Consider the following 15988-nt stretch of genomic DNA (forward strand, 5'->3'; position numbering starts at 1 on the left):
TTGATATATGGAATTTTCAATATTTTTAAAAATATAAACAGTCCCAAAATACATCACAATAACGTACTGATGTCATCATTTGCACTTGATTTATCAGTCTATCCCCTACCACCAGTCACAAGCTTATAAAACATTTTGTGATACACAGGATAGCTGTCTTCATTTCTGGGTAGTGAACGAGTAATTTGTAACATATGAACACTAAAATAAGTAACACTAAAATAAGTAACACTGCTCTAAAAATATTGTGTTCCTATCATATTTTTAATATACTTTTTTTGACCAACTACAGCACTTTTATTCTCTACAGGAAATTATCTCATTTTCCATAGCAGCAAAAAAGCATATTCACCATTAAAACATAAAAAAGAAATTACAGTTCAAATGCCAATCATACACAATAAGCAAGCAATACAAAATTAGAACCAAGTGTATATGTAAAGCTGGCACTAAGAGTCATCCTCATTTTTCTAGCATTTTTGAAATAATTTTTTGGTATGATGTAATGATTCTCTTATGTTGCATGCATTCCAGCCTGAAACAGAAACACAGGAAAAATGTGGAGTTATTACATCCAAATCTTAGCAATATTTGTGTATTTATTTTGTAAATAAGAATAAATATTATGTGCCTTTTGCAACTGAATGTTTGCTGCAAAAGAAATACAATACTTACCCTTACCTTGAGTAACGCCCAAAACTGTAATCGTATCACTCAACTACAATTAATCTTACAAACTACATTAACATTTGCCAAAGGCTAACGAAAATATGTTGTGATGTTTGGTGCACTTGTATTTAATTTTTGTTTTCTGTCCTAAAAAAAGTAAAGGCCATTTTCAATATCAATAACACCTTCATCTGACAAAAATTTTCTTGCCCAATGCAATATTCGTTCAGACCAGGGGCCAAAAACTCATGATGGTGGGGGTGAGGAAATCTAAAGGAAAAGGTAGCCAAAAATTGGGTGTATATGCAGACAAGGCGGGAAAAGAAAACAGATTTTTTCTAGTTAAAAATTTTTTTTCCTGGGTGAAAATATACTTTTTCTGCAGTGAAAATGCATTTTTTCCGGTAATGAAAGTCATGAAACATAATGCACTGTTTTCCTACACCTCTATTACATTAATAATTCATATAGATTAATTACGACTCAAAGACACATAAATCATGGTCTATAAACAGTTTTCTAATTTATACATCAACACACAATCTCCTACCTACCAGTACAATCGCACATACAATAGTTCGCATGTTACTTATTGGCACCAATTACTACTAAGCCGTAATAACAGCTGCCAGAAAGAATTAATAACTTGGAAATTCATGTGCTTTTTACCAAACTCTTGTTGTGGCTGAAATAAGTATCAAAGTTCTATTAAAGTGTATCTTGAAGAGACCTCTATGTTTCTTTGTCTTCACAGCATCATGGATACTGCGGCTCGCAAGCTGGTTGACTACTTAGTTTTGGAGCAGTTGTAAGCCGCAAGGAACTCTCCAAAATCTAGTGATGAGTCCAGTCAGCATTAACTAGCATGAAATCCAAAGGAAACAAGCTACACACACCTGTGAGCTCAGATAAATCTACTGAGGACTTTCTTACAAGAATTTCCCTTTTGAAAATGATAAGTTGAAAGAAATGCTGTCACTGATCGCCAATGTCTGTAATGCTTTAAAATACTATTTTGGAATAATACAGATTAAAATAAACCTTTACTTGGAGGGTGGGGACTACATTTCAAAGCAAATTTTGATTTCGTTTCCATCATCATCATCATCATCATCATCATCATCATTACTATTATTTCTTTCTTTTCTCAGATGTTATGTCTGGTCAAAAATGGAAAGTGACGCGGACCTTGATCAAGCATGACTTCCTTTTAAGTGTACAGTATATGTTATATTGCATTTAGGAACTTTCGGGTAATTGAACATGTATCAATAATTACGGATTTCTGTAGTTGTATATATAAGTTTGGATGTAGCTGTATTGCACTGATGTACTGGTGGATATTGTGTGGTATGACTCCTGTAGTTGATAGTATAATTGGTATATGTCAACTTTATCCTGATGCCACATGTCCTTGACTTCCTCAGCCAGTTGGATGTATTTTTCAATTTTTTCTCCTGTTTTCTTCCGTATATTTGTTGCATTGAGTAAGGATATTTCGATTAGTTGTGTTAATTTCTTCTTTTTATTGGTGAGTATGATGTCAGGTTTGTTATGTGGTGTTGTTTTCTCTGTCCGGACATTCGGATGATGTCGTCCAGGATACCGAGCAACATACATAGCACACGCCCTTTGGGCATTTTGATCACAGTAGCCATACATCAACATGATATAGACCTTTTCCACAATTGGTAAAAGGTCCATTTTAACACGGGTAATGTAACATGAAGCAAATACCGTCCGCACTGGCGAAATGTTACGTGATATCACATACTTAAACGTTTATGAATATTACAGCGCTATCTACCGGTAACAAAGCGAAAAAAGTGGTCCAACTAAAACATTCATATTTCTTTATGTACTACACGTATATGTTATAAAAAATGGGCGTTCCTATTTAAAAAAACAGAGTTGATATCTGTTTGACCTATCGCAGCACCATCTAGCGGGCCAACCATAGCACCATCTGGTTTGCCCATTCAAGCTAGATGAGTTTCGTTCTTTGTAGTTTTTTTGTTTGATGCTTATTTTGTGAGATATTTGGCCCGGTCACCATCAATGGACCACCCTGTATATTAAATGTTGTTTGTCAAAAACATTTGTCGTGATGGCCGATAAACTTCTCACATGTTGCCATCTTCGTCTACCAATAACTTCCTTGTCCAATTTCCTTTAATGAAAGGGAGGTGTTACACCCATGCAGTCACTGGTTCTCGAAGTACATCATGATGTTCAGTAACAGGCCTCTCGGCATGTTGCATCTTTGTCTGTTGTTGTTATTGTTGTTGTTGTGGTCTTCAGTCCCGAGACTGGTTTGATGCAGCTCTCCTTGTTGTTCTATCCTGTACAAGCTTCTTCATCTCCCAGTACCTACTGGAACCCACATACTTCTGAATCTGCTTAGTGTATTCATCTCTTGGCCTCCTTCTATGATCTTTACCTTCCACACTGCCCTCCAATACTAAATTGGTGATCCCTTGATGCCTCGGAACATGTCCTACCAACCAATCCCTTCTCCTAGTCAAGTTGTGCCACAAATTTCTCTTCTCCCCAATTCTGTTCAATACCTCCTCATTAGTTATGTGATCTACCCATCTAATCTTCAGCATTCTTCTGTAGCACCAAATTTCGAAACCTTCTATTCTCTTCTTGTCCAAACTATTTATCGATGTTCCACTTCCATACATGGTGACACTCCATACAAATACTTTCAGAAACACTTTCCTTGCCATTGCCAGTCTACATTTTATATCCTCTCTACTTCGGCCATCATCAGTTATTTTGCTCCCCAAATAGCAAAACTCATTTACTACATTAAGTGTCTCATTTCCTAATCTAATTCCCTCAGCGTCACTCGACTTAATTCAACTACATTCCATTATACTCGTTTTGCTTTTGTTGATGTTCATCTTATATCCTCCTTCCAAGAGACTGTCCTTTCTGTTCAACTGCTCTTGCAAGTCCTGTACATTCCTTTCAGCAGCTCTTCCAGGTCCTTTACTGTCTCTGACAGAATTACAATGTCATCGGCGAACCTCAAAGTTTTTATTTCTTCTCTACGGATTTTAATACCTACTCCAAATTTTTCTTTTGTTTCCTTTACTTCTTGCTCAATATACAGATTGAATAACATCGGGGAGAGGCTACAACCCTGTCTCACTCCCTTCCCAACCACTGCTTCCCTTTCATGTCCCTCAACTCTTATAACTGCCCTCTGGTTTCTGTACAAATTGTAAATAGCCTTTCGGTCCCTGTATTTTGCCCCTGCCACCTTCAGAATTTGAAAGAGAGTATTCCAGCCAACATTGTCAAAAGCTTTCTCTAAATCTACAAATGGTAGAAACGTAGGTTTGCCTTTCCTTACCCTATCTTCTAAGATATGCCTTAGGGTCAGTATTGCATCGCATGTCCAACACTTCTACGGAATCCGAACTAATCATCTCTGAGGTCGGCTTCTACTACTTTTTCCATTCGTCTGTAAAGAATTTGCATTAGTATTTCGCAGCCGTGACTTATTAAACTGATAGTTCGGTGATTTTCACACCTGTCAACACCTGCTTTCTTTGGGATTGGAATATTATATTCATCTTGAAGTCTGAGGGTATTTCGCCTGTTTCATACATCTTGCTCACCAGATGGTAGAGTTTTGCCAGGACTGGCTCTCCCAAGGCTGTCAGTAGTTCTAATGGAATGTTGTCTACTCCCGGGGCCTTGTTTCAACTTAGGTCTTTCAGTGCTCTGTCAAACTCTTCACACAGTATCGTATCTCCCATTTCATCTTCATATACATCCTCTTCCATTTCCAAAATATTGTCCTCAAGTACATCGCCCTTGTATAGACCCTCTATATACTCCTTCCACTTTCTGCTTTGCCTTCTTTGTTTAGAACTGGGTTTCCATCTGAGCTCTTGATATTCATACAAGTGGTTCTCTTTTCTCCAAAGGTCTCTCTAATTTTCCTGTAGGCAGTTATCTTCCTTACCCCTAGTGAGATACGCCTCTACACAATTACATTTGTCCTCTAGCCATCCCTGTTTAGCCATTTTGCACTGCTTGTCGATCTCATGTTTGAGGTGTTTGTATTCCTTTTTGCCTGCTTCTTTTACTGCAGTTTTATACTTTCTCATTTCATCGATTAAATTCAGTATATCTTCTGTTACACAAGGATTTCTACTAGCCTTCGTCTTTTTACCTACTTGATCCTCTGCTGCCTTCACTATTTCATACCTCAGAGCTACCCATTCTTCTTCTACTGCATTTCTTTCCCCCATTCCTGTCAATCGTTCCCTAATGTTCTCCCTGAAACACTCTACAACCTCTGGTTCTGTCAGTTTATCCAGATCCCATCTCCTTAAATTCCCACCTTTTTGCAGTTTCTTCAGTTTTAATCTACAGTTTGTAACCAATAGATTGTGGTCAGAGTCCACATCTGCATCTGGAAATGTCTTACAATTTAAAACCTGCTTCCTAAATCTCTGTCTATGATAAATAAAACAGAGGTTGTATTTAGGCAGCTTGCAAATCCTGGATCTCAGCAGAAATTATCGAGAGTTGGACTGCACATATCTCTGCCAGTTGTACGGAGGGCTGCCAATGACCCATAACTGCATGCAAAAAATGGACTCATTTCACTTTGTATCAAGCCTGAGTTCGTGAGTAATTACACTGCCTATTTATAGCAAAAAGTTACGTTTCAATAATCTTGCAGCACAAGTGACTGGAATCACTAAGTCCACGACCTTAGTTATGTACAGTTACTGGATATCCATTCAAATTTAAAATTTCCTTTAAAATTTTCTTCACACACATGCTAGTTGCAGTAAATATACCTCTGCCTCTGCAAAAATTCCTCCAATCCACACTAACAAGACAATTCCGGACATTACGTTTTATCGCTGAATGGCGGAATCGTCTCCTTCCACATAAGAGAATCCTATACATTCATTACACTAGCCTCACCAGAGACATATCACTTTATCACATAACATTTTGCTGCTCTCAGCAGACATTCCACTGTCAGGTTATCAAAGAATATCTGTATTTCCCACTTCCAGACTTGACACAGTCGAACGTTGGATATGTATCACTCACAGTGGGCCTGCAACTTTGATGTGCACTGATTGTTGGAAATTATCAACAGATCTTTGGTGGGCAGTAACATGTACACTGCGTATTTTCTTATTCTGAAAGTATAAATATGTTTTTCCACCAAATACAGCAGATTATCTTCCAAAGCACTGAAATCAAGATTGCAATACGCTTTTTTCAGCCACTAATAGCTCATGATCTCACCAGTCTGTGACAGCACACATTCAGAGCATAGGACATGTAACGTAGTCATCCAATAGCAACATCACTGTTAAGCAGCGTGAACACACAAACAGGAGAAGTTAATGGTATCCTTCACATATAATGTAGGTCTTTTTTTGCATGTTTTACAGTTTAAGATACATCACACAAATGTGCCAGTAAAATTTTTAAAAATGACACGAATGGCTGGTGTTTTTGGGCCTGAAATTTTTCTAAGTGGCTGGGCCTCAAAGTGTTAATATGCTCTGCAATTTAAGAAATTCATCACGCATTCTCTCACATAAAATAATTCATTGTGGGTAAAAGGAAATTTAGATTGAAAGTAACCGTCTCAAACCACCATTCATAGTATTTTCCCACTACTTATTAGAAAAATGTTCATTTGAACAGTTGCCAGAAAGTGTCATAACACAGGCCTTACTGCGCATGTGCAATTACGATGAGGTGGGAAGCTCGTGCTTTTTGTTTGCTCTGCTTATAGGTCTTTCGTCACATTTCTTTTTGGAATTTCATGTGCAGCACTGCAGCATGTTGTTCGGGGTGGACATACATAGTTATTGTACTGAGGGCAATATCCCATCCTGATAATGAATGCAAAATAAGAAAGCGGTCCTTGCCATAACATACATTTCCAAACTATATTCTATAACTCAAAGTACCCTAACATTTTGCTAAGTGGTGGCAACTTTTAACATTTTTTTCCTTATTCTGCAACACTATTGTCTAGCATTTCCAATCAGGTTTACATCCACATAGCACTGCAAAAAGCTGGCAAGAAGGAATACAAATTTTGCTGCAAAAATATCAATTAAAATCAAATGTTTGAATATGCCAAAACTACAAACAATAGGTTTTTCATAACTTCTTCTAATGGTATAAAAAAATAACAAAAATAATTCTATGCAGCCAAGAAACTGTATAACTGGCAGTTTATATTCTACTCCAGGAGTCAATATAAAGCACTGTAGGAAGTTACAGCGATAAAACACAGTGTGCTACCAGTCTATAATTTACTGAAGAATGTGTTGTGTGGCTTTAAGATGTAAACAATTTAAATTCAGAAACAACATCAAGACTGGAGGAGATACCAGACAAGTGTTGAAACAAGTCTTGTGATCGAAATACACTCCTGGAAATTGAAATAAGAACACCGTGAATTCATTGTCCCAGGAAGGGGAAACTTTATTGACACATTCCTGGGTTCAGATACATCACATGATCACACTGACAGAACCACAGGCACATAGACACACGCAACAGAGCATGCACAATGTCGGCACTAGTACAGTGTATATCCACCTTTCACAGCAATGCAGGCTGCTATTCTCCCATGGAGACGATCGTAGAGATGCTGGATGTAGTCCTGTGGAACGGCGTGCCATGCCATTTCCACCTGGCGCCTCAGTTGGACCAGCATTCGTGCTGGACGTGCAGACCGCGTGAGACGACGCTTCATCCAGTCCCAAACATGCTCAATGGGGGACAGATCCGGAGATCTTGCTGGCCAGGGTAGTTGACTTACACCTTCTAGAGCACGTTGGGTGGCACGGGATACATGCGGACGTGCATTGTCCTCTTGGAACCGCAAGTTCCCTTGCCGGTCTAGGAATGGTAGAACGATGGGTTCGATGACGGTTTGGATGTACCGTGCACTATTCAGTGTCCCCTCGACGATCACCAGTGGTGTACGGCCAGTGTAGGAGATCGCTCCCCACACCATGATGCCGGGTGTTGGCCCTGTGTGCCTCGGTCGTATGCAGTCCTGATTGTGGCGCTCACCTGCACGGCGCCAAACACGCATACGACCATCATTGGCACCAAGGCAGAAGCGACTCTCATCGCTGAAGACGACACGTCTCCATTCGTCCCTCCATTCACGCCTGTCGCGACACCACTGGAGGCGGGCTGCACGATGTTGGGGCGTGAGCGGAAGACGGCCTAACGGTGTGCGGGACCGTAGCCCAGCTTCATGGAGACGCTTGCGAATGGTCCTCGCCGATACCCCAGGAGCAACAGTGTCCCTAATTTGCTGGGAAGTGGCGGTGCAGTCCCCTACGGCACTGCGTAGGATCCTACGGTCTTGGCGTGCATCCGTGCGTCGCTGCGGTCCGGTCCCAGGTCGACGGGCACGTGCACCTTCCGCCGACCACTGGCGACAACATCGATGTACTGTGGAGACCTCACGCCCCACGTGTTGAGCAATTCGGCGGTACGTCCACCCGGCCTCCTGCATGCCCACTATACGCCCTCGCTCAAAGTCCGTCAACTGCACATACGGTTCACGTCCACGCTCTCGCGGCATGCTACCAGTGTTAAAGACTGCGATGGAGCTCCGTATGCCACGGCAAACTGGCTGACACTGACGGCGGCGGTGTACAAATGCTGCGCAGCTAGCGCCATTCGACGGCCAACACCGCGGTTCCTGGTGTGTCCGCTGTGCCGTGCGTGTGATCATTGCTTGTACAGCCCTCTCGCAGTGTCCGGAGCAAGTATGGTGGGTCTGACACACCGGTGTCAATGTGTTCTTTTTTCCATTTCCAGGAGTGTACATTGAGCTTCATGGAAGGCGTACCTATAAAAATTCTCCTGAACAGATTTGAAACTAAGCATTTTATTCAATACTACTAAACAAATTTGCATGCTTCGTCATCTTCAAGTGAAGATTTACGCATGTTCGAGACACTTACAGTAGTAAAGGAGTTTTGCTACTTGGGGAGCAAAATAACTGATGATGGTCGAAGTAGAGGGGATATAAAATGTAGACTGGCAATGGCAAGGAAAGCGTTTCTGTAGAAGAGAAATTTGTTAACATCGAGTATAGATTTAAGTGTCAGGAAGTCGTTTCTGAAAGTATTTGTATGGAGTGTAGCCATGTATGGTAGTGAAACATGGACGATAAATAGTTTGGACAAGAAGAGAATAGAAGCTTTCGAAATGTGGTGCTACAGAAGAATGCTGAAGATTAGATGGGTAGATCACATAACTAATGAGGAAGTATTGAATAGGATTGGGGAGAAGACAAGTTTGTGGCACAACTTGACCAGAAGAAGGGATCGGTTGGTAGGACATGTTCTGAGGCATCAAGGGATCACCAATTTAGTATTGGAGGGCAGCGTGGAGGGTAAAAATCGTAGAGGGAGACCAAGAGATGAATACACTAAGCAGAATCAGAAGGATGTAGGTTGCAGTAGGTACTGGGAGATGAAGAAGCTTGCACAGGATAGAGTAGCATGGAGAGCTGCATCAAACCAGTCTCAGGACTGAAGACCACAACAACAACAACAACATCATACGCACATAGGTTTAAAAGATCTTACATTATGTCTTTAAAAAACTGGACATCAAAATACTCCAAACACATCAGAATTTCATAATCACACTAAAATGCTTAATTTGCCTTAAAGTGCATATTTGTATGTCCAGATTCACACTGAAGTAGGCCCCTACATGGTATTAAGATTTTCCGTGTGGTTTTTGGTGTGCGAATTTTTTTGGAGGACCTGTACTGTATTATCTCATGTTTGATTCTTTATTACACCATTATACCATACATGCCAGAAGACGAAAATGTGCACTTGAAATTCAGTGAACAGTTGAAATTAGCCAATAGTGTGGATTGAAACACTTCCGTTTCAAATACATCGGCTGCCTCTGTGGAAAAGATTGATAGAAGCCAAATTTTTTTTAACAAACCAACAAAAGTAACTTCAATGTCCTGCAAGACGATTAATATTTAATTGCCAGTAACATGAAAATAAAATAACATCAGAAAACTGAAACTAATGAGATATTTTAGTGTTCTGTAATTATGTGAATGTATTTTAATTCACTTGATAGCTTCCAGCCACAGAAATCCATTTTGTTTTTGTTTGACATGAGAAGTGTAAACAAAGAGGAAACAGCAAAATCACAAAACATAAATGTTGGTCACATGGAAACTAACCCCCATCCCTCGCTCCCGCTATAACTCAGATTGCTCTGTCCATTGAATTTCATATATAAAAGGTACAGGAAATTTAAATAACAGTGTTACAGATGCTACTGCTAAGTGTGAACAACAATCTTCAACAAAGTCACATAGATCATCTAAGAAGAATATTAGTGAAGGTGCAGCACTTTTCAATCATCTTTTCCCCGAGAAAAGTTCGAAAAGTTCTCTAAAAATTTGAAAAAAATAAAGAGGTACCACAAAACTGAAACATTAATTTCAACGCAACTTTGATCTTAAACAAAAATCTGTTCACGTGTTTTAGTAGCCTCTTATGCAGAAGTAAACCGCGTAATTACAGTTATCTTGTTTGATTGGTTTATCAGAAAAGCTACATTGTAAAAACAATGGTAATTAAAAATTCAAATCCTTATAAAATGTGTGCTGATGCACAGAATATCAATCATTATGTTTTACATAACACTCAAGTTTTACTATTTTAGCTGTAATGTTTCTGGAGATATGTATGTTTAGGTACAAGAATGCATTTTGCCCTACGTCTGTCCTCAAGCAGAGATAAGGCATTTTTCGCATGGGGAGACAACTATGTAAGTTTACAATAAATTTGTGTCTATTTCAAATCAGTAATCAAACTGTCCGACAATGCTACATAGTATGAGCCAGTTTATCTTTTACCCCTAGATTATGAGCTGAAAAGAGCACAGGGTAAGAATTTGCCTCTGGCTGACTACACATAAGATAAAAAATTGTATTTATTGGTTTTAATAAAGCAGTGCCCCCATGAACCATGTACCTTGCCATTGGCGGGGAGGCTTGCGTGCCTCAGCGATACAGATAGCCGCACCGTAGGTGCAACCACAACGGAGGGGTATCTGTTGAGAGGCCAGACAAACGCGTGGTTCCTGAAGAGTGGCAGCAGCCTTTTCAGTAGTTGCAGGCGCAACAGTCTGGATGATTGACTGATCTGGCATTGTAACACTAACCAAAATGGCCTTGCTGTTCTGGTACTGCTAACGGTTGAAAGCAAGGGGAAACTACAGCCGTACTTTTTCCCGAGGGCATGCAGCTTTACTGGATGGTTAATGATGATGGCGTCCTCTTGGGTAAAATATTCCGGAGGTAAAATAGTCCCCCATTCGGATCTCCGGGCGGGGACTACTCAAGAGGACGTTGTTATCAGGAGAAAGAAAACTGTCGTTCTACGGATCGGAGCGTGCAATGTCAGATCCCTTAATCGGGAAGGTAGATTAGAAAATTTAAAAAGGGAAATGGATAGGTTAAAGTTAGATATAGTGGGAATTAGTGAAGTTCGGTTTCAGGAGGAACAAGACTTTTGGTCAGGCGAATACAGGGTTATAAATACAAAGTCAAATAGGGGTAATGCAGGAGTAGGTTTCATAATGAATAAAAGAAATTGGAATGCGGGTAAGCTAATACAAACAGCATAGTGAACGCATTATTGTGGCCAAGATATACATGAAGCCCACGCCTACTACAGTAGTACAAGTTTATATGCCAACTAGCTCTGCAGATGACGAAGAAATTGAAGAAATGTATGATGAAATAAAAGAAATTATTCAGATAGTGAAGGCAGACGAAAATTTAATAGTCATGGGTGACTGGAATTCGGTAGTAGGAAAAGGGAGAGAAGGAAACGTAGTAGGTGAATATGGATTGGGGGTAAGAAAGGAAAGAGGAAGCCGCCTGGTAGAATTTTGCACAGAGCACAACTTAATCATAGCTAACATTTGGTTCAAGAATCATAAAAGAAGGTTGTATACATGGAAGAAGCCTGGAGATACTGACAGATTTCAGATAGAGATTTAGGAAACAGGTTTTAAATTGTAAGACATTTCCAGGGGCAGATGTGGACTCTGACCACAATCTATTGGTTATGACCTGTAGATTAAAACTGAAGAAACTGCAAAAAGGTGAGAATTTAAGGAGATGGGACCTGGATAAACTGACTAAACCAGAGGTTGTACAGAGTTTCAGAGAGAGCATTAGGGAAAAATTGACAGGAATGGGGGAAAGAAATACAGTAGAAGAAGAATGGGTAGCTTTGAGGGATGAAGTAGTGAAGGCAGCAGAGGATCAAGTAGGTAAAAAGATGAGGGCTAGTAGAAATCCTTGGGTAACAGAAGAAATATTGAATTTAATTGATGAAAGGAGAAAATATAAACATGCAGTAAATGAAGCAGACGAAAAGGAATACAAACGTCTCAAAAATGAGATCGACAGGAAGTGCAAAATGACTAAGCAGGGATGGCTAAAGGATAAATGTAAGGATATAGAGGCTTATCTCACTAGGGGTAAGATGGATACTGCCTACAGGAAAATTAAAGAGACCTTTGGAGAAAAGAGAACCACTTGTATGAATATCAAGAGCTCAGATGGAAACCCAGTTCTAAGCAAAGAAAGGAAAGCAGAAAGATGGAACGAGTATATAGAGTGTCTATACAAGGGCGATGCACTCGAGGACAATATTATGGAAATGGAAGAGGATGTAGACGAAGATGAAATGGGAGATATGATACTGCGAAGAGTTTGACAGAGCACTGAAAGATCCGAGTCGAAACAAGGCCCCGGGAGTAGACAACATTCCATTAGAACTACTGACGGCCTTGGGAGATCCAGTCCTGACGAAACTCTCCCATCTGGTGAGCAAGATGTATGAGACAGTCGAAATACCCTCAGACATCAAGAAGAATATAATAATTCCAATCCCAAAGAAAGCAGGTGTTGACAGATGTGAACATTACCGAACTATCAATTTAATAAGTCATGGCTGCAAAATACTAACACGAATTCTTTACAGGTGAATGGAAAAACTGGTAGAAGCCGACCTCGGGGAAGATCAGTTTGGGTTCCGTAGAAATATTGGAACACGTGTGGCAATACTGACCCTACGACTTATCTTACACGCTAGATTAAGGAAAGGCAAACCTACATTCTTAGCATTTGTAGACTTAGAGGAAGCTTTTGACAATGTTGAGTGGAATACTCTCTTTCAAATTCTGAAGGTGGCAGGGGTAAAATACAGGGAGCGAAAGGCTATTTACAATTTGTATAGAAACCAAATGGCAGTTGTAAGAGTTAAGGGGCATGAAAGGGAAGCAGTGGTTGAAATGGGAGTGAGACAGGGTTGTAGCCTCTCCCTGATGTTATTCAATCTGTATATTGAGCAAGCTGTGAAGGAAACAAAAGAAAAAATTCGGAGTAGGTATTAAAATTCATGGAGAAGAAATAAAAACTTGGAGGTTCGCCGATGACATTGTTATTCTCTCAGAGACAGCAAAGGACTTGGAAGACCAGTTGAATGGAATGGATAGTGTCTTGAAAGGAGGATATAAGATGAACATCAACAAAAGCAAAACTAGGTTAAAGGAATGTAGTTGAATTAAGTCGGGTGATGCTGAGGGTATTAGATTAGGAAATGAGTCACTTAAAGCAGTAAAGGAGTTTTGCTATTTGGGGAGCAAAATAACTGATGAAACTTTCTGGCAGATTAAAACTGTGTGCCGAACCGAGACTCCAACTCAGGACCTTTGCCTTTCGCGGGCAGGTGCTCTACCAACTGAGCTACCCAAGCACAACTCACGCCCCGTCCTCACAGCTTTACTTCTGCCAGTACCTCGCCTCCTACCTTCCAAACTTTACAGAAGCTCTCTTGCGAACCTTGCACTTGTCCGCGAAAGGCAAAGGTCCCGAGTTCGAGTCTCGGTCCGGCACACACAGTTTTAATCTGCCAGAAAGTTTCATATCAGAGCACACTCCACTGCAGAGTGAAAATCTCATTCTGGAAACATCCCCCAGGCTGTGGCTAAGCCATGTCTCCGCAATATCCTTTCTTTCAAGAGTGCTGTTCTGCAAGGTTCGCAGGAGAGCTTTTGTAAAGTTTGGAGGGTAGGAGGCGAGGTACTGGCAGAAGTAAAGCTGTGAGGACGGGGCATGAGTCGTGCTTGGGTAGCTCAGTTGGTAGAGCACTTGCCAGCGAAAGGCAAAGGTCCCGAGTTCGAGTCTCGGTCCGGCACACAGTTTTAATCTGCCAGAAAGTTTCATATCAGCGCACACTCCGCTGCAGAGTGAAAATCTCATTCTGAAAAAAACTGATGATGGTCGAAGTAGAGGGGATATAAAATGTAGACTGGCAATGGGAAGGAAAGTGTTTCTGAAGAAGAGGAATTTGTTAACATCGAGTATAGATTTAAGTGTCAGGAAGTCGTTTCTGAAAGTATTTGTATGGAGTGTAGCCATTTATGGAAGTGAAATGTGGATGATAAATAGTTTACACAAGAAGAGAATAGAAGCTTTCGAAATGCGGTGCTAAAGAAGAATGCTGAAGATTAGACGGGTAGATCACATAACTAATGAGGAGGTGTTGAATAGGATTGGGGAGAAGAGAAGTTTGTGGCACAACTTGACTAGAAGAAGGGATCGGTTGGTAGGACATGTTATGAGGCATCAAGGGATCACCAATTTAGTATTGGAGGGCAGTGTGGAGGGGCAGCCAGATGTCAAAAAAGGGCTCTGTGATTCTGTAGATGAGAAGCAACGATATGGATGGTATGGTGACTAGTAAAATGTGCCAACTGAAAGCACTGGCTTCAGTCAAAGAACTAGGCATCACCAGTTTCAAGGCTAGCCGGAGTTGGCTATCAACAATTTTCAGCTGGAATGGATTAGACTTCCAGAGAAGAACTACAGTCTCTCATCGGCTTCCAGGTAATTACTACGAAAAGTAGTGAATTTACATTGCTACGTAATAAATTTGCACCGTGGACATTCCTATACATTATTGCAACTTGGTAATGTGGATCAAAGGCAATTACTAGATGTGAGTATAAATTGGCCACTGAAAGCTGCTCTCAAACAGGATGGCCGATGGACAAAACCCCAAGTTCATGCAGAGTGGGGAAATCAAGTAAATGCAGTTGCCCCAGATCTGTTAGTGGGTGAAATGTACATGAGATTCCATTCTTCTACCACTTGTGGGAAAATCTTCCAAAAAAATGGGGCATCACGAATTCACTGAAGAGAAATGACAATGATGCTGGGAAGAGGGAGATGACAATAATGATTTTTCCCCTTGTGATGACAATGAAAGTGATGATGAATAGAACCATTATTCTAGAATAATTTTCTTGTAAATGAAACACAAATTAAAGGCAATTCTCTCCTCCTATAAAATTAGGATGTGCAGATTACTTAATGATGCAGCTTATTCGCATATATATGGCATACCTAGAAAGTGATATACGGAGTGTAAATTTTAAGTTGACAAACCAGGAGTTTGTGTTCCAGAGGAAGATGAGAAGAATGCAGGTTTTTCAGTTTAAAATTTCAGTGGATCTTCTGACGATATAATTGCGTCCATGACAGTTTGAGGTAGTCAGCAATACCATGCGTTACAAGATAATGATTTAAATACTCATCTCACATGTGATATGACGCTCTAAAATATACTTCAGTAATCAGTTACTTACTACCACTACTTACTATATTTTTACTACAAAATTCATGTTCCAGGCTTCACCATAAGGATGTCTAGTACTACTGATATGAAAACATAAGACAAACTATGGAACTATCAACATTTGAAATAAATGAGACTACTAAATTTTAATCTGAGGAACAATGAAAATACATTGGCTGTTTCCTGTCAACTTGCGACAACTTCCAGTGACACATTAGCATTTATTTTCTGTGAATTATGAATCTTTTTATTCTTTTCATTTTCTTAAAACACTTAAATTAAGCCCAGCTTGCTGCTAGCGTGGCAGATGATGCAAAATAGCACTGTCTGTTAGGGAACTGCTGAATGACTTGTCAGTACACTTAGGAGTGTACCCACCTGCTGGCGACAAATGGAAAAAAATCAGAAGCTGGCTTTTAAAAGCTGTATCCCCACTGTAAAAAAACCCAGACCACCATGCAAAAGAAACAGGCTTATTGCACATGCTCGTAACAAGCATGGAATTCAGAGTTGATATTGGTTTCCAAGCTAGAGCAATGATGCATTATACTGGTGGGTGCGTGTACAGAATTCAAATGTAAAAT

At 40.2% G+C, this 15988-nt stretch overlaps 1 protein-coding gene across 6 annotated transcripts in view; it reads right to left on the reverse strand.

Annotated features, from left to right (window-relative positions):
* Positions 1-255: 255 nt before the first annotated feature.
* The window catches only part of LOC126210216 (uncharacterized), a 131750-nt gene continuing 116017 nt past the window's right edge, over positions 256-15988 (reverse strand). For 4 of the 6 annotated variants that reach the window (XR_007540623.1, XR_007540627.1, XR_007540626.1 and 1 more), the window contains one exon: positions 259-535. The gene's annotated coding sequence lies outside the window, so the exon portion shown is untranslated. Of the gene's footprint in view, positions 536-15988 lie in introns of all 6 variants that reach the window. The other 2 variants (XR_007540624.1, XR_007540625.1) reach the window with 2 other exon arrangements.

This window comes from Schistocerca nitens, chromosome 10 (assembly GCF_023898315.1).
Source record: "Schistocerca nitens isolate TAMUIC-IGC-003100 chromosome 10, iqSchNite1.1, whole genome shotgun sequence".
In the NCBI taxonomy this organism is placed as follows: Eukaryota; Metazoa; Arthropoda; class Insecta; order Orthoptera; family Acrididae; genus Schistocerca; species Schistocerca nitens.